This window comes from Prionailurus bengalensis, chromosome D2 (assembly GCF_016509475.1).
Source record: "Prionailurus bengalensis isolate Pbe53 chromosome D2, Fcat_Pben_1.1_paternal_pri, whole genome shotgun sequence".
NCBI lineage: Eukaryota > Metazoa > Chordata > Mammalia > Carnivora > Felidae > Prionailurus > Prionailurus bengalensis.
Window position 1 is genome coordinate 15,816,105 of NC_057351.1, and position 19,029 is coordinate 15,835,133.

Genomic DNA, 19,029 nt, shown 5'->3' on the forward strand with positions numbered 1-19,029 from the left:
AGCGGGGGCCGAGGGCGAGGTTTGGTGGGAGGGATGTGCGCTCCGCCCTTTGCATGTCGAAGTAGGGGTGCCGGGGTGGGGTGGCACGGTGGGGTGACAGCTCGCTGTTTGGGCGCCAAGCTAGCAGGGTACCAAAGCAAGTGATGCGTCGCAGTCATAGGCGTGGAATAGTTAAGCTCACTGGGGAGGAGCGTGTGGGAGGTTGAGTCACATGAAATTCCTGCTTTTGTAGGTCAAAAATGGCAGCGCAGGGGTGACTGCACATGGTTTAGCTCATTCCTTGGGAATTCCGTCCTGAAACGCCTCCGTTCTCTCTTCCGGCAGATGGGCACTGTGTGCTCCTTACTGTGCTGGCCTCCTGTGTTCTCGTTCTCCGCGGCTTTCAAGTCTTCACAGAGAGCCAGTCTTTTTTCCTTCCTCTTTCCTCCCTCCTCCCCTTTCCCTCCATCCTTCTCTTTTTCCTTCCTTCTTCGGGAAATACTGACCTTTTGAAGAAAAGCACGGAGCAAAGTACTTAGGACGGGACGCATAGTGTGAACCTTGCCCCCGCCCTCCTGGATCCTAGAGTCTAGATACGAGAGCACAGTGTTGTGGGGATGATGAATGCTCTGCGAGGTGTGGGGAGGCATTCAAGGCCTAGATTCTTCTTTATTCACCCTGGGCCAGTCATGGGGGAGAGGAAGACTGTATGTACCTTGCTGATAGACATGAGGGAATAGGACTGTCCCTGCCACGCCCCACACCTTTGCCATGTTCGGCTACTCCCGTGTTACCTGCTGCAGAAAACCTTCCCTCTCTCTCTCCTCCCAGGTAAAATTTGGCCTCCCCCTCGCTGGTGCCCCAACGGGGCCCTTCAAGAGATTTCATCCCACTTACCTGTGTAAAGGTTGGCTCCCTCCATTAGGCAGTGAGCCTTAGGTGACAAGAATGGACAGCATTTAGTACAGTGTTTGAATGCTCGAGGTGCTAAGTAAATATTGATTCAATGTTTAAATAACTTTGAAGGGGCTGCGTTTCCAGAGCCCTTCTTCTTTCCACCTGACTTGAAAAGAATGCCGGGGAACATATACAAAGGATACTCTTCAGCCTTAAACAAGAAACCCGGCCGTATGTGACAAGGAGGAAGTTGCAGGACGTTATACGAAGTGAAATAAACCAGTTCCAGGAGAACAGATGCCATGTGATCCTACTTAGGAGAGGAATCCAAAAATAACCAGACTCACGGGGACAGAGAGGGGCATGGTGGTTGCCAGGGGCTGGGCAGGGGGCAGATAGGGAATTTCTGTTCAATACGTATAAGGTTGCGGTTATAACGTAAAGATGAGTACGTTCTCGAGATCTGCTGTGCCCCATCGTGCCTATGGAGTTAATAATAGCGTATCGTGCACTTAAACGTTTAAGAGGGTAAATCTCTTGTTAAGGGTTCTTGCAACAGTTTAAAAATACGTTTGCGACAGCCGCCAAAACAAACACCGAAACGAAAACAGATATAACCCCACCTGAGTGACGTAGTGCGTGGCGCCACGCTGAAATTCCAAAGGAAATGTGCGTAGCCAAACGGCATCGCTGCCCGCGTTGAGAGTTTCACATCGCGCCGACCCGATTCGCAGCAAAAGCAGACTCTTGAGGGTGGTCAGAGAAGTCATTTGACCTCCGGCCTGTGATTGAGACGCCCAGGTAAAACTAGACCTCTAAATGGACTGAAAACGCTGAACACGGTGTGTCTAAGTGCGACTGGCCGAGATGGTAAAAGCCTGATGGCTCGTGCTCCTGCGTGGTCAGTGCTGGTGGACGCTGGGCGTGGCAGGGGCAGCGGTTTCCAACATGCGTTTCCTGGAGCACGTGGCCTAAGGTGACATTCATCTGCGCGGATCCCAAACCCTTTTCTGGGAACGACTGGCTGTTTGAATCCGGCGCTGATTCCACGTTCGGCTATATGCCTTCTTCAGGAACCATCTCCTGGAGTGTGCAGTTTCCTTTCGGAGCGGGTGAGGGAGGTCTGGGTTGAGACGGTAGCTCTGCACCCCTGGGCCTCATGACGGTGCACAGGACACGGCCGTGGTTCAGAGATTCAGGGCGGGAACCGTGGCTGGCCTGTTGGCCCAGAACTGGCGAGTGCGGGGCCGGTCCTCGCAAGGACTGCTTGCACACATTGCCAGCGTTCACAGGTATAAGGACAGAAAGCAGTGCTTAGGAGTTTGCCTCTCGGACCCATGTCCTTTCGAAAGGAATTGTTCTGTTTAAAATAAAAACAAAAAACAAAACACTGTAGCCTTTCTCTGGTGCTTTTCCTGAATACTAGCAAGCATGTCCTAACATTGGAGAAGTAATGACTTCGAGCTGGACCGAATATTTTTATTCTTCTCAGTGGAAAGTAAATATTTGCCCTCACTTTCTCAGAGCCCTGTTTCACTGGGAAAAACAGCTGAGGAACCTGCTGGTAAGAACAAAGGGCCAGGCCTCTCTCTGCCTGCATATCTGGTTTTCTGGCAGAGAGAGTCCTGTTGGAGCGTGAGTCGCCGCCTCTCAGCAATGGGCCAGGGGACAGGAGAGCATCTCGCCTTTCTCTGACCCGCTCTCTGCAGGACAGCGCACAGCCCCAAGTTCTGCGCTTTGAGGAAACTACGCTCTGCCGAAAGCCCACCGATTTTCTTCTCCAGAGCAAAAACAAGGCAAAAGACAATAGCCAGTTGCCTCATGTAAACCACCTGCTCGGTAGGAAACGGAGAACCGTGGAGCCCCCCAGTCCCACTTGGGAGGATTTGCGGTTTCCTTTCCTGTCGGTAAACAAAAGCAGTGAGTTAAAAGAGTGGAGCACGGATTGTTTACAGGATATTTGCTTGTATCAAAGGAAGGAAAAGTGCCTTTTACAGAGTTGCGTTCATTGTGTGGGGGATGTCACAACGTCAGTTAAAGGGTCTCGGCCGAAGAGGAGAAATTAACCCCAAAATAGTGAGTCGTGAAACGCAAACCGTTTCATCAATAGGACTTTGAAAAAGCGGAGGGTTTTATAATGTACCAGCATTAAAAAAAAAAAAAAAAAATTAGAAGACTAGAAAGCCTCTTGAGAGAAAAAAAAGGGTTCCTACAACTTTGAAAAATATGGATAGTTCAGAGGATACGATTTTTTTTTTTTGTAGTTGCACGAGCTCGTGGCTTTGTGTGCCAGAAACATTTATCACTCACCGTGCAGTTGAGTCTCCTAAGCAGGCCTTTCCAGATTGCATCTCAGTACATCTAGTGCGATGCCTGGGTCGCTGCCCTTCCTGTGCTGCCCAGAGACGGTCTCCTTCAGCTGTTTGAGGCACAGGAGCTCGTAGCTGGGAGGTGGTTGGCGAACATGGGCCAAGTGGATGGATGCTTGGTTGGAGTTATTTATTTATTTATTTATTTATTAATGTTTATTTTTGAGAGAAAGGGAGAGAGAGAGCATGAGCAGGGGAGGTGCAGAGAAGGGGGTGGGACAGAGGATCCTAAGCTGGCTCTGGGCTGTCAGTAGAGAGCCCGACGCGGGGCTCGAACTCGTGAACCGTGAGATCACGACCTGAGCTGTCGTCGGATGCTCAACCGACTGACCCACCCAGGCGCCCCTGGTTGGAGTTAATAAGCTAGTAAAAGATTGAAGCAATGACCTAGGATGCCCAATAATATATTCTTTTCCCCGTTATTTAATGTTAAGTCTTTTTGATAAATTCTTCGGTGTGTGTGTGTGTGTGTGTGTGTGTGTGTGTGTGATAAAGTTTACACAACAGAACATTTACTGTTTTTAAGTGTGTGGTTCAGTGGCGTTAAGTATATTCACACAGTGGTGCAACCATCTGTCTCGAGACACTTTCCCTCTTCCCGAGCAGAAAAATGTTGTACTCATTAAACTCTAACTCCCCCTCCCCCTCCCCCAGCCCCTGGCCACCACCCAACTCTGCTTCCTGTCTCTATGCAGCTGATTATTCTAGGTACCTCATGTAAGGGGAGTCCCGGAGTATCTGTCCTTTTGCGGCCGGTTTGCTTCACTTGGCATCACGTCTTCGGCGTTCGTCCGTGGTGTAAGGTGTTATGATCTCCTTCCTTTTGAAAGCTGAGTAATATTCCATCATGTGGATTTGCCACAGCTGGTTCCTCCGTTCATCTGTTGATGGACACTTGAGCTGATTCTGCTTTCTGGCTGTTGTGAGTAAGGCTGCTGTGAGCACGGGTGTGTGTGCATCTTTTCAAAACGTGTGCTGTCCTTTCTCCTGGGTATGTACCCAGAAGGGAAATTACTAGATCGTATGGTAATTCCAGGTTTAATTTTTTGTGAGGGACTCGCCGTACGTGCTTTGGATTTTTAAGCTCCGAATTGGCTGCATCGGCTCCATTAAGTTAAGTCCGTGAGAATGTCTCCCCCGTCCCTTACAGGCGCACATAACCTTAAGTCCCCCTGCAGTTGAGGGACTAACGACAGTAACCTTTCGTCAGCTGTTTCAGGGCTTTGTAAGAATGGAGACAGATTGAAAAAGGTGGGCTTCCCAAAGCCAAGGCCAACGGTAGCCTTCTCGGGAGGTGGTCTTGTAATTGATCGCGGTCAATACCGTTCTGGGACTGTAGGCGTAAGCCGGCCATTGCGGGACAGCTCACTTACCGGGGTCTGTCTTTTGTAGGGAGCAGAGTGCAGGACTCTACCAGGACTTAGGGAAGCCACGTCGGTACCATTTCATCCAGGCCGCGCACCTCACGCTGTGGCGTGTTGAGTCCGCACGATGTCAGGTAGAGGTGCGGGGCCTCAGCGCGCCTCGCCCTGGTTCAGTTTGCATAAATTCTTACGACGACTGTTTTTAGAAATGATGTCACGAAAAGATCACGATCTTAGGAGCCAGGCTGACTCAAGTTCACACCCTGTTCTGTGTGCTTCACTTTGGGCAGATAATCCATTTCTTAGAGTACCAGTCTCCTCATCCAGGAGGCAGGAGAGGCCGATTCTGTTCAAGTGATCATGAATGTGGAAATACCGTGTGTACAGGAAGTATCTAGCAGAGCGCCTGGTACTTCGTGCTGTATATCCAATATTGTCCGCTGCTGCTATATTAAAAGCAGATGCAGCCTAACAGAAGTTAGTACCAGAAATAGACCCTTAGACCAGCCGTTGTCAAAATTTTGGTTGACAAATTTTTGGCCCCCTGGACATCTGTAAAAGTGATTGAGGATCCCAGAGAGCTTTTTATTATGTGGCTCATCTCTACTGAGATTTGTGACATTAGGATTCAAATGGAGAGGTTTAAAAATAGTTATTCGTATATTAAACATGGCAGCAGTAAGCCCTTCACCTTTTATTGTAAATAACACGTTTTACGAGAATCAGTGTTTTCCAGAACGACAGAAACTTAATGAGCAGAACGACATTTTCGCAAATCTCTTTAATGCCTCGCTTTCGAGAATACAGCTAGACTCTCAAGCCTTTTGTGCCGAGACTGGTTAGTCAGCCTCTAGAAGATTCCGCCGTGCCTTGGCGGGAAGAGTGGAAAAGGGAAATCCTGCCTTTTGCTGCGAAAATGGTTTGAACCCGGGAGACCCCTGGAAGGGTCCTGGGAACCCCTGGGGACTCTCAGACCACACCTTAAAAACCGCTGACCGGAAGTTTTTCTGTGATTCTGAACTAGAACTCTTCCTTCTCTTGCAGGTTCTTGCTCCCAGTGGCCCAAGCTGGAGGCTTCTGTTCTCCCTGCTCAGGTGAGTTCACTCCCCATCCCACCCCCAAGCCACTGCTTAGAGGTTTAAATTTGGGCTTCTGGGTCCCATTAATAAGAAGCCATCTGAGGGGCGCCCGGGTGGCGATCTTGTGGTCTGTGGGTTCGAGCCCTGTGTCGGGCTCCGCACTGACAGCTCAGAGCCTGGAGCCTCCTTGGGATTCTGTGTCTCCCTCCCTCTTCCCCTCCCCTGCTCACACTCTGTCTGTCTCTCTCAAAAATTAACATTAAAAAAATAATAAAAATAAATACATAAATAAAAAAAGAAGAAGAAGCCGTTTGAACTTTGGAATTGCCTAAACTGGGGGCTTCAGAAGGAGGGACTAGCAAGTTCCTGTGAGCCTCTGTCCCTTAAAGTGTTTAAAAGGGCATGAATCTTAAAACTGGTTGGTGTAGCTCTCCAAGGAGTGTCCCTACTTAGAGTAAAGGGACAAAGTGTGAGCATAGCGGAGGTTCAGGGGCTGCACAGAAGCAGCTGTCTTGGTGGCTAGTGTGCCCTGCCCTGAGGGGCCACTGTGAGTGAGGAAGGTGATGGAGGGTGGGGTGGAGGAGGGCTGGGGACCCCTGGATGAGGCCCGGCCCCTGTGCCTGGGGCCCCGCGGCGTCACCTGGAATGCCTTCCTCCAACACGGGATAAAGGCAGAGCTGGCTGCTCCCTTGTGTGTGTCCACATTTCTGTGTTTGTGTGTGTTGCATTTTTTTTTTTTTAATTTTTTTTTCAATGTTTATTTATTTTTGGGACAGAGAGAGACAGAGCATGAACGGGGGAGGGGCAGAGAGAGAGGGAGACACAGAATCAGAAACAGGCTCCAGGCTCTGAGCCATCAGCCCAGAGCCTGACGCGGGGCTCGAACTCACGGACCGCGAGATCGTGACCTGGCTGAAGTCGGACGCTTAACCGACTGCGCCACCCAGGCGCCCCTGCATTTTCTGTAACAGCAGGACACCAGGTGGTTTGGGAAGGAGCCCTCAGTGGTAGCCATTGCCCCTGCACATTTGGTCGCTGGCCTTGGATTATCAGAAGTGGCTTACTTACCATCCTTCTGTCTGTCCGTCTGTCCACACACAGATGCACGCACACGCGCACGCACGCAGTTTTCTTCTGCACCATTTATGGATAAGTTACATGCATCGTGGCCCTTGGCCCTCCCCAAACGTCAGTGTGTGTTTCCTAAAAATAGAGATACTCACTTGGTCGACAGTAGTTCAGTGATCAGTCCAGAACTTAATATGGATTCCTTACTAACACCTAATCTAGGATCTGTCTGCCGGTCCTGCCACCTGGCCCGGAGCATCCTATAGAGCCTCGTCCCCTCCGTCTGAGGTCCACTCTAGGGTCGGGTCCTGCCCCCAGTTGTCCAGACATCTCTGGATCCTCTTTGTTCCCACAGCCTCTGTCGCCTGTGTGTGTGTGTGTGTGTGTGTATGTGTTGGTGCATTTTGAAGGCTGCGGCCTGAGAGCCTGTGTCTTAAAATGTTCTTCAGTAGAGGAGCATTTTGACAGCAGCCAGGGTATCTATCTCTGGAGGAGGGCGCGATGCCCACGATGGGTTTCCTTGTTACCAGGTATAAGTACATCAGTGCTTTGATGGTGAAATTCCAAAACTACTCGCGGGAGAGAGAAGAGGGGGAATCAAGGAAAGTCAGCCTGAAAAGACTAAGTTCCTTCTTGTGTGGGACTCAGGAGACTTGGCCGAGGAGGTGCTAATGAAGTCCTGATGCCCGAGGACATTGTGATGTGAAAATAACAATGAAGGGGCATCATCTACATTCCAGCACAGGAGAAAGGAGGGTGGTACCTGGGTTGGTCTTAAGGGAAGACCTTCCCTCCTTCAGCTGTTTTTGTCCTTCCTGGTTCCTTGGCCCCCCCTGAAGCCAGACGATGAGTCCCCTGTGTTAGTAGCCTCTGGCCCACCGAGGGGCAAAAGCTGCCTGGACCCCACCTTGGATTAACCCGTGTCCCTTACTGTGCTTTTCAGCACCATGGGGAAATAGCTCCGCCAGGAATGAACACTGTCCAGGATTTTTTGGATCAGGTGTATAGAGCTTCCAGCCTAGAGGGTGTGGACTCCAGATTAGTTTCCTTATGGCTCATTTCGATGAGCGAAGTTATGTGGATTTTATGGAATACGAGACTGTACAGACGTTTGTGATACAGGCTCATGATTTTAAGCATACTTTATTTTATCGAAAATGGCATTCTTTAGTTTTGAAATTGATAGATGTGTTCAGACAACACAGAAGTATATAAAGTATAGCATACCCTATAATCTCACTCCCCGAAGGCAGCCCGTGTCAATAGACTTTAGTCTGAATCTGCGTGCGCACTTTTTAAGAAAACAAAACAAAAATGGGATTATTCCCTTCATACTGTTTTCCCGGTCGCTTTTTTTTTTCTTACCAGTACATAGTAGATGTCTTTCCCTTGTTAGTATTTCAGTAGTGCCTACTTATTCTTTTAAACGATGAACCGGATTTCCTCGTGTATCTCCAAGATTATTTAATCCCTACGAAAGGACACTTCGGGGCTTGTCAGCGTTTGGCTCTAAGTAACAAAATGCTTGCATGCAAACAAGTATATACATACTTACGTAACTATCTCTTGGGGATAAATTCCTAGGAATGGAATTGCTGGATGAAAGAGTACTCACACTCAAAATTTTGGAGATATTGCTAGATGGCCCCTCAGATAGGTTGTGCCCAGTTAGGATTCCGTCAGTGACTCAGGAGTGAGCCTGTAGCCGGCACCGACAGCGACTAATCTCAGTCTATTGTTTCTGATTTTAATGTGAAAACTGTTATTGTTTTCATATTTATTTATTTGTTTTTTTTTTTTAATTTTTCTTAACATTTATTTATTTTTGAGACAGGGAGAGACAGAGCATGAATGGGGGAGGGTCAGAGAGAGAGGGAGACACAGAATCGGAAACAGGCTCCAGGCTCTGAGCTGTCAGCACAGAGCCTGACTTTGACACAGGGCTCGAACTCACGGACCGAGAGATCATGACCTGAGCCGAAGTCGGACTCTTAACCGACTGAGCCACCCAGGCGCCCCTATTTATTTGTTTTAATTAATGCTGAAGTTAGGCACCTTTATGGCCACTTGTGGTTTTTGTTCGTTTGTTTTTTGGCCTGTTTGTCTTTGGAATTATTACACGTACTGTTTTTTGCTTTTGAAACTTTATTCTGGGTATTGGTCTTTTGTCACATGATACAAACCAGTATTTTTGCAAGTTCTTAATTACCGTCTTTTTGTTTTAAACTGTTTGAGGGGCGCTTGGGTGGCTCGATCCGGTAAGCGTTCGACTCTGGCTCAGGTCGTGATCTCAAGGCTCGTGAGTTCGAGCCCTGTGTCGGGCTCTGTGCTGACAGCTCGGAGCCTAGAGCCTGCTTCAGATTTCTCTCTCTCTCTTTCTCTGCCCCTCTCCCGCTCGTGCTCTGTCTCCCTCTCTCTCTCATAAATAAACATTAAAAAAATGGAAACTGTTTGAGTTGCTTATGATGTGAATCCAGACAAACTCTTTCAGAGCAGAGTGTGGAGTGAAGCCATGTTGTGTTGTGCTGTAGCTGCTCTGTACCAACTAGTCTTTTTTTCCAAGTTGAAAATCCGTTTTTTTTAATGTTTATTTATTTTGGAGAGCGAGAGAGACAGAGGACAAGCAGGGGAGGGGCAGAGAGAGAGAGGGAGACACAGAATCCGAAGCAGGCTCCAGGCTCCTAGCTGTCAGCACAGAGCCCGTCGCGGGGCTCGAACCCACGGACCGCGAGATCTTGACCTGAGCCGAAGTCGGACGTGTAACCGACTGAGCCAGGCTGGTGCCCCTGAAAATCCATTTTAAATCTCTCTTAACATGGGTAACGAACACCCCAGGCAAAGGGGCCGTCAGGAATCTGTACAACATGTCTGTTGTTAAAAAAAAGTGTAAATGAAGCTCATTTGCATTGGTTCTTCTGTTTTCTCTTGTGCAAGGACGGTTATTCTCACATAGATTTATCTGTAACAAATACATTGCTTGAAATCTGTGAATGTTTTAATAGCATCAGAACTGAGGAAGTGACACACTGGTTTAACTCCTGACTTGTTGCATAATTTTAGAGATGGTCCCCTCATTTGGTCCCCTCATTTTCCCGTTGATGAAATTAGGACTCACTATGGGGCACCTAGGTGGCGCAGTCGGTTAAGCGTCCGACTTCAGCCAGGTCACGATCTCGCGGTCCGTGAGTTCGAGCCCCGAGTCAGGCTCTGGGCTGATGGCTCAGAGCCTGGAGCCTGTTTCCGATTCTGTGTCTCCCTCTCTCTCTGCCCCTCCCCCGTTCATGCTCTGTCTCTCTCTGTCCCAAAAATAAATAAACGTTGAAAAAAAAATTTTTTTTAAAAAGAAATTAGGACTCACTTAACTAAGTCTTTGTAAAGGCTTAGCAGCCAATCTCCTGAACAAGTCAGGAGACTTGTTCTGTAAGAGAAATCAATTATCATTAGGGGCTGTATGAGAAAAGTTCGGGCTGAGCTCCAAACTCGAGTCCTTACAAAGATGAAAGGGATTTTCCGGGATAGCTGGTACCATACTGGTCTAGAGATGGCCTTCAGAATCCTGGTAGGAAGTTTTAACTCCTTAGGTGTTTTCTTATCAGAAAGTTGTGAAGCTGGAACGTCTTGTTCCTCTTCTCTGCTCTCAGCTTTACCTTCAACTTCAGACCTTTCTTTTTTTTAATATGTTAATTTGGAGGGAGAGAGAACGTGAGCAAGCTTTCAGGGAAGGGGCAGAGGGAGAGAGAGAGGGAGAGAATCCCAAGCAGGCCCCTCTCTGTCAGTCCAGAGCCCGATGCAGCGCTCGATCTCAGCGACGGTGAGATCATGACCTGAGCCAAAATCAAGAGTGCGACTCTTACCCCGCTGAGCCACCCAGATGCCCCTTCCTTGCACCTTTTTGGAATCAAAATAAGTATTGGCAGGGGTAGCTAGGCTTCCTTTCATTCCTATCCTTCGTTGCTTTCTGGCTTTTGGGGGCCAACTTTGTGAGGCCGATGAAGTTCAAGAGGTTCTAGTTGACCTCCAGAGAGGCCACAGTTTATCTCCGTTGACTTACAGCGTTCTCAGACCAGTAAACTTCTTATCGTCCTGCCCGGATTTCTGCAGAGACCTCATACTCGCTTAGATGTCTCTACGTAGGGGAACAGCCCTGGGGTAGATGCTGTTTGCTTGCTTCCAACAGCAGTGCGCCACCTGTTGCCAGGATCAGGATGTCAAGATCTGTGATGGTGCCTTATCCTCCACTCAGGCGCCTGGACATTGGGGAACGCACTGGCCTACATGTGAAACGTTTGGGTGACTTCCCATCTCTCCCTTAACTTCACGTTTTGCTGCTTATACTCATGGCATAACACCGACATTTTCCAGATTATGTTGCAAAACAGTCTACTTCCTATCACACGATCAGCCAGATTTATAGAAAGTCTTAGCCGCCTCAGTCAAGTGGGCTTAAAATCTGAAGAGCTCGTGGGAGGGAGACCGTGGGCTCTCTTGTTCCATTCGTGCTGGAGATGATTTGCTTCTGTAAACACTTGTTGGGTAATTTCTGCTAATGGAACACTCTGTCAGGAACCACGGGAAACAAGATGATTAAAATAGGGTCCCTCCCCGGATGCCTGGGTGGCTCAGTCTGTTGAGTACCTAGCTCTTGATTTTGGCTCAGGTCACGATCTCATGATTGGCGAGTTTGAGCCCTGCACTGGGCTCTGCGCTGACCGTGTGGAGCCTGCTCGAGCTTCTCTGTCCCCCCTCTCCCTCTGCCCCTTCCCCGCTCACTCTCTGTCTCTCAAAATGCATAAATAAACTTAAAAGAAAAAGTTTAAAATATGGAATACGGTCCTTCCCTTCAAGAGCTTATAATCTAACCGGAAAGAACGAATTGTATACAAATAGCTGTAATATGGGGTTTGATTGCTGTAACCATGGAACGCGGAGGGGGCACTAGTGAGCTGGGCCGACCATGCATCGCTGCACCCCCAGGTTGGCTGGCAGGTCGCAGGCACTTCATACACACGTGTGAATGGACGAATGAATACATTTAGACGCGTACATTTCGGTGTGGTTTATTCATAGCAAAAAAGATGTATGGAAAGAGATGATTTGATGGATTTGTGTTTGGTCGCATGAGTAGGAGAATTTGGTGAGGTCACCAAGGGCATGGGGCTGACTGAGCGACACCCGTCATGGAGGCACCCTTTCTTTCTCTTCTTCCTTCTTTCATTCATTCTTTCTTTCTTTCTTTCTTTCTTTCTTTCTTTCTTTCTTTCTTTTTCTTCTTCTTTCTTTCTTTCTTTTTCTTCTTCTTTCTTTCTTTCCTCTTCTTCTCTTTCTTTCTTTCTTTCTTTCTTTTTTTCTTTTCTTCCTTCTTTCTTTCCTTCTTTTTCTTTCTCTTCCTTCCTTCCTTTTTTCTTTCTTTCTTTCTTTCTTTCTTTCTTTCTTTCTTTCTTTCTTTAACTTCTCTTCTTCCTTGCTTCATTTTTTCTTTCTTTCTTTCTTTCCTTCTTTTTCTTTCTTTTCTTTCTTCTTTCTTTCTTTCTTTCTTTCTCTTCTTCCTTCCTTCCTTTTTTCTTTTTCTTTCTCTTCTTCCTTCCTTCCTTCCTTCCTTCCTTTTTTCTTTCTTTCTTTCTTTCTTTCTTTCTTTCTTTCTTTCTCTTCTTCCTTTCTTTCTTTTTCTTTTCTTTCTTTCTTTCTTTCTTTCTTTCTTTCTTTCTTTCTTTCCTTCTCTTCTTCCTTCCTTTTTTCTTTTTCTTTCTTTATTTCTTTCTTCCTTTCTTTTCTTCCTTCCTTCCTTTTTTCTTTCTTTCTTTCTTTGTCTTTTTTTTCTTTCTTCCTTTCTTTCTTTCTTTCTTGACTCTTTAGTCATTTTGTTTTGTTTTTTTCAAACCTGTCATTTATTATTGTCGGGGTTGTTTTTCTCAATTCACACGGTAAGATGCACTTTTCCTGATAACGAGGGGTGTCTTTTCCTTCTCTTTTTCCAATTTCTTCTCTTACCGTTAGGTTCTGTCTCGTTGAGCAAAGGACAGTGTGCTTTATGTCTGTTATATTACAAATAATTTTTCCCAAAACGTGGCCCTGATCAGTGTAATCACATGGATGGGCTTGATGATGGAATGTGGCAGACACTTTGTCTCATCTGCAAATATTTGCAGGCCATTTTCTCTTCTTCTCAATAATTATTCTAGTCCATTATTGCAGCTTTATTTGCTTACTGTTGCTACTGTGTGATAGATAATACTTTAGTACTTCAACTATCTCATTTATCTCCCAATAGTTCTTTGAAGTAGGTGTTACTATATTAATTTTCAGAGAGAGAGAGAGAGAGAGAGAGAGAGAGAAAGCAGGGGAGGGGCAGAGAGAGAGAGGGAGACAGAATCCCAAGCAGGCTCCACAGAGCCTGATGCAGGGTTCGAACTCATAAACAGTGAGATCATGACCTGAGCTGAAGTTGGACACTTAACCGACTGAGCCACCCAGGCGCCCCCAATATCCATATTTTAAAGATAAGGAAGCCGAGGCCCAGGGACGTACATGATGTGTTCAGGGTCACCCAGCTAAGCAGTTATGGAGCCGGGAGGAGCTGGGCTCTCAGACCTCCTTCTCTGGCAGGGTCCCAAGGGCAGGTGACTTCTGGAGAAGGCTAACTCATCCATTTTGGCCCCACCACCCGCTTGAAGTAGCCAGCCTCACAAAACACACTTGCCCCTGAGCGGCGCGAAAGCCAGAACCTTGTTCCTGGTTGGTTGAACCTTCACCTGAAGTGGCTTCTTGGGTCTGTACGACCTCTGGAAGGTGAATGAGACTGATATCAAAGTCAGTATATTGGGAATCACCATTACCAAATGGTCCCAGTGCAGTAAGGCTTCTCGAGAGCTGCTATTCAGAAAATATTCGCAGTCCCACACTATAAAGATACAATTCTGAGTATTCCCTTACTGAAAGGCTGCTAGCTTCCTTCAGGAACCTGAATGCCAGCAGGGCTCATTCACAAAACACGTTCTAGCTTCGTAAGTTGCATCTCAGCAGGGTTTGTTTTCTTTCCTTTGTTTGTTTTCATGAAACATTTCTCGGGAGGAAATATCAGGGGAAGGTTTCATAAAGGCAGCATTCACTGAGGAACAATGGATAGTGTTAAGACTTTGATTCTGAAGTGAAATAACTTTTTCCTGGAGAGAAGCAGTTCTGTGTTAATTAGCCGTGTGTCTGATAGCAGAGATGACATCATCACATTGTGGGTGTCATTCCAAACTCAGTCCTTGTGCCTCACGTTTCTGCGATCTGGGGGGGGGGGGGTGTAGGATCTTAGGTCATTTGGTCTCCATCACACCTGGAGACACGATCGACATAAAGTAATGGCAGCCATCCCTTCTGTAAGGTTGTTTATTTAGAGAAGAGTCTACAGGTGCAGTGAAATGCACTAACTTTTTCTATTGAATTGCCTAGCAAATGTGAACACATTTCTAAGATCGGATTCTTTGATTCTCTCTTTTAATTTTTTTAATGTTTATTTCATTTTTGAGAAAATGAAGAGAGAGAGAGAGAGAGAGAGAGAGAGAGACAGAGCATGAGTGGGAAGGGGCAGAGAGAGAGGGAGACACAGAATCTGAAGCAGGCTCCAGGTTCCGAGCTGTCAGCACAGAGCCTGACGTGGGGCTTGAACCATGAACTGTGAGATCATCACCTGAGCCAGTGTGGGACGCTTAACCAACTGAGCCACCCAGGGCGCCACCCCACTCTCGCTTTTGTTGTTGTTGTTGTTGTTATTTAGTTTTGAGAGAGGGAGCACGGGCAAGAGAGAGAACAGGGGAGGGGCAGAGAGAGAGAGAGAGAGAGAGAGAGAACCCCAAGCAGGGATTCTGACGAGGGATTTGATCCCACAAACTGTGACATCATGACCTGAGCCGAAATCAAGAGTCAAGACGCTTAACTGACTGAGCCACCTAGGCACCTGCTTTGATTCTCTCTTCTCCTCAATATAGTGATAGTGCTACCCAGCAGTTGTGAGCACTTTTCTCTTCTAAGGCTTGTTGTGAGTCCTTGGGAGGTGTGTTTTTCTTAAATGCAAACAGCTCTGGTGACCGTCTTCCCTGCCCTGGGTGCTCCGAGAACAGAGACGGTCAGGGGATTTGTACGTAGGTGCTGGGCCTATAGCTCTGGCCTGAGGGAGAGGATTCTAGTTCCCGGCTCTCAGGCTGAGCCCGTGCCAGCTTCCACGTATTTGCACAGAAACATCCGGCAAACGGGCTTCATGAAAATAGTCTAGGTTAGTGACAACAATGGGAAAGAACCTTTATTTTGAATTTGGGCAATGACAGGGTTTGCCCTCCAGGTGTCAGATTATTAGCTTAATGAAACCTGGGGCAATTTAGTTTGTGTGTCTCCGTTTTATCTTGGCAAAAAGGACATAATAATCTCTTGTAGGATATTCACCCGAATTCAGTGAGGCAACACTTGTACAACTGATCCAGCCATATTATTTCTCTCTCTCCGATTTTATCTGAAAAATAAACTGAACTCTGTTTGTAAGACACTGTCATTTATTCTCCTGTCTCGGCTTTGTCCTGTCCCTGCTGTAAAAACCCATGGTAGAATCTCTTTTTTTATAAATATACCGAAAGAAGAAGTGGATGCTGAGCTAAGACTGGGCGTTAAGGAGTATTAAAATCGAGGGGGTAATTTTTTGACTCTTTTATGATCTTTTCTAGTTCACTGTGATTGGATTTTTATTCTTTCCAGGAGCGGTGTCTAGAAAAGTAGTGTGGGTGGCCCATGTTTTGCAAGCGTTGCCCCTGATGCTTACCCCCTTCCAGCTGGCTTTGGTTGCCTGCCTTTCCCCCCCGCCCCGGGGGGGTGGACCTGGCTTGGCCTAAAGGCCTTTGTTGTTTTCAGCAGTGTTTTTCACTTTTGCTACCCATCGAGTCACCTGGGTGATTTTAAAAATACCAGTACCCGATCCCTAAAATTGATATTTAGGAACTGAAATGCAACTAGATATCCAATGTGTGTGTGTGTGTGTGTGTGTGTGTGTGTGTGTATACATATATAAAGTTTATTTATTTTGATAGTGAGAGAGTGGACACAAGTGGAAGAGGGCGAGACAGAGAGAGAGAGAGAGAGACAGAGAGAGAGAGAGAGAGAATCCCAAGCAGGCTCCCCACTGTCAGTACTGAGCCAAATGCAGGGCTCGAACCCACCTAGCCACCCAGGAGCCCCTGACATCTGTATTTTTTAAAACTGATTCTGATAGGCAGGGAAGGCTGGAAACTCTGCGTTAGTATGAGGGAGACTGGGAAGGGCCATATATTCCGTCGTTACTAAGATGGCATCCTCACCGGCAGCCATGTCTGTTTAGGTGAGGAACAGAGTGGCAGTGAGTCCTTTCGAAGCCAGTGGCTCAGTCCCCTCTTGCTTCCACCCGCCCTTTCCTGTCTAGGCTGGAAGGGCTCGGTTGGTTCCTGTGTGTTCAGACAAGGTCAGGAACCTGGAGGCATCCAGGGAGGGGGCCACTGCGGGGGGGTGCCTACCCGAGGGGCCACCTGCAAATACGTTTTGGCGGCCTTTGCCATTCCTTTGTCTGTTGCTTGGCAGTTTATTATGTCGGAATTATTCCTCGGTGTGATCTGCCTGCCGAACCATACTATTTTTAGGCGCTAACCCACACAATAGGTTTATAAAAAGGCTATTGAACCTTTTGAGGCTGCTGGATTTGGTCTGACAAGGGCTGAGTTGCAGGTAGGGCCTCCCGCCTCCCAGTTCAGGCATGCAGGGTTTTTGGTTTGTTTGTTTCTTCGTTATAAAGGGTGCGAAGAGCCTAAAAATACAGAGGTTTCGTGGTCTGTCAGTTGATGCGGGGTCTGCCCAGCCCTCCTCCGGTGTCCCCGCTCTCCAGACACGTCACTTTGCAGGTGTTATTAGGTGGCTAATTTTTATTTCTTTCCCTTTTCCTTTTCCTTGTAAAACCTGCGACAACACGCACACTTTGTAGCGCTGGGGGAAGAAATGAACGCGTGAAGCGTGTTCTTGAGTCTCTGCTCTCTGTCTAAAAAGATGTGTTTTCCTCCATTGAGGGGATCCCCTGGCCCGGGTCTGCTTGCTCGTCAAATGGATTAGACACACAAAACCAGTACTAAATGTTATTTTGTTTATTTATTTTACATTTATTTTTTAATTTGTTAATGTTTAGTTATTTTTGAGAGAGACAGAGACAGAGCCTGAGCAGGGGAGGGGCAGAGAGAGAGTGAGAGGGAGACACAGAATCCAAAGCAGGCTCCAGGCTCTGAGCTGTCAGCACAGAGCCTGACGCAGGGCTCAAACTCACAAACTATAAGATCATGACCTGAGCTGTCAGCACAGAACCCAACATGGGGCTCAGACCCCGGACCTCAAGATCATGACCTGAGCCAAAGTTGGATGCTTCACCAACTGAGCCACCCAGGCGCCCGTAAGTGTTATTTTAAACTCATTTTTAAAATGGCCATTGGAGGGACACCTGGGTGGCTGGGTCGGTTAAGTATCCGACTCTTGGTTTTGGCTCAGGTCATGATCTCATGGCTCTTGAGTTTGAGCCCCATGTCAGGCTCTGTGTTGACAGCATAAGCCTGCTTGGGATTCTCTCTCTCTCTCTCTCTCTCTCTCTCTCTCTCTCTCAAAATAAATAAGCTTAAAAAAAAAAAAACAGGCCATTGCAACTTGCTGGGTTCTGATCCGTTGTCAGAAATATGCAATCAGTCCATTAGGAGGCAGAAACATGAGGTTACTCGTAGTTGCAATGGAAAAATAATCTCTCACTGTAAAATAATATGATGCCCTTAAAGTGTCCACATAATAGATTGGATATTATTTATGATTCTTTTCTTCCTTTATTGAGTCTCCCACCATTAAAATGCCATAATAGGCAGGGTATCAGGATCACTGCCGTATAGCTTTGACTTTTTAAAGTACATGTCTTCACAAAGATCATACCCAAACTAAATCATAACTAGGCACGTAGCCAAGAAAAGATGTTCTTTGGCCGTGCTTAGTGAGGGGATAGCCTCTGAGCTATCTTTGATGACTTTTATGGTTAATACTGATGGTTTTTACCGCCGGTTTTCTGCTGCTGTTACAAATTTGTGGCTCTCCTTCCTGTTGGGATCTGTGTCACTGTATAGGACAGGCCTGGCCCGTCTTGTCAAGGGGAACATTTTGGTTTTCCCAAGTACATTTGGACCATTTTCCCCGTTCTTCTTGTCAGTATCTCTTTAGGGTCCCATACCCTCCAAGCCTCCTTGGGGATTGATCTAGGGATCTCACCCATGCCCATGCCATGGTTATCCTCTCTGCACCTCTGAGAGGGACTGGAGCAGTGGGGACTCTCCAGGTGATTGGCTCTCTGGCCTCCCCTTCACCTCCAGCCCTGAAGGGGTGCAGTAATTTCCAAACATGCTTATCAAGAGCCACCAGAGGCCTTTGCCAAACTATCTGTTCCCAGGCCCACCCTGCACGCTGCCCTGTGTCCCCTTCTCTCCTGCCCCTGGACTTTGAGTCACAGGTTAAGGTGGAGGCTAGTAAATGGAATTTTCATCAAGATCATTCTGATACAGTTGTCTGTATGGCTCTTTGGATGTTTGGGGACCACCCGTGTAGCCCAAAACCTCATCGTACAGATAAGATATTCAAAGCCCAGCAATGATGATGAACTTGCCCAGGGTCGCACCGGAAGACGTGCCAGTGAAAGACAGAAGACAGTATCCTCTTACTTTTGTGTTGTGAATGCAGAGGTGGCAGAAATGAGCAGGAAGTTAAATGGCGCCATTTATCCTGGACACACGTTAGTTTTCCGTTCCTTATTATCCGAGTCTCTGTGTGTTGTGTCTCTGTGACAGAGGAGCATAGGATGAGTAGGTGATCTATGTACTCACCCAGCCCAGGACCAAACTCAGATATAAAGGAGCAGGAGATCCAGTTGGAATTCTCGTATAGCGAAAGAATTGCTAAGTGTTACTGTTTTTGCCATTGTTTCGGTCTCGTGTTTGTGTCGAGTGGATGTTCCGATTCGCTTTGCCTGTTGATAATAATATAAGCAAGCTTCATTCGACGAAGCAGGTATGTAACAGGGGCTATTCAGAGTCTGGCCAGGAGATGCCTAAGACATACAGCCCTTATTCTGATCACATGGAGACAGACGCGTATTTGCAAATCCATTTAAAATTGGCAAAGCTGACTTCTTGAAATTTATCTGAAACCTTACTCTCTTTGACCGGATAGATAATTATTTGGAGTTGGGAAGATAATCTGTGA

At 47.1% G+C, this 19,029-nt stretch overlaps 1 protein-coding gene across 5 annotated transcripts in view; it reads left to right on the forward strand.

The window, feature by feature from the left end:
- The window catches only part of SIPA1L2 (signal induced proliferation associated 1 like 2), a 224,439-nt gene that overhangs the window by 45,578 nt on the left and 159,832 nt on the right, over positions 1-19,029 (forward strand). For all 5 annotated transcript variants that reach the window (XM_043596300.1, XM_043596303.1, XM_043596301.1 and 2 more), the window contains exon 2: positions 5,654-5,703. The gene's annotated coding sequence lies outside the window, so the exon portion shown is untranslated. The remainder of the gene's footprint in view (positions 1-5,653; positions 5,704-19,029) is intronic.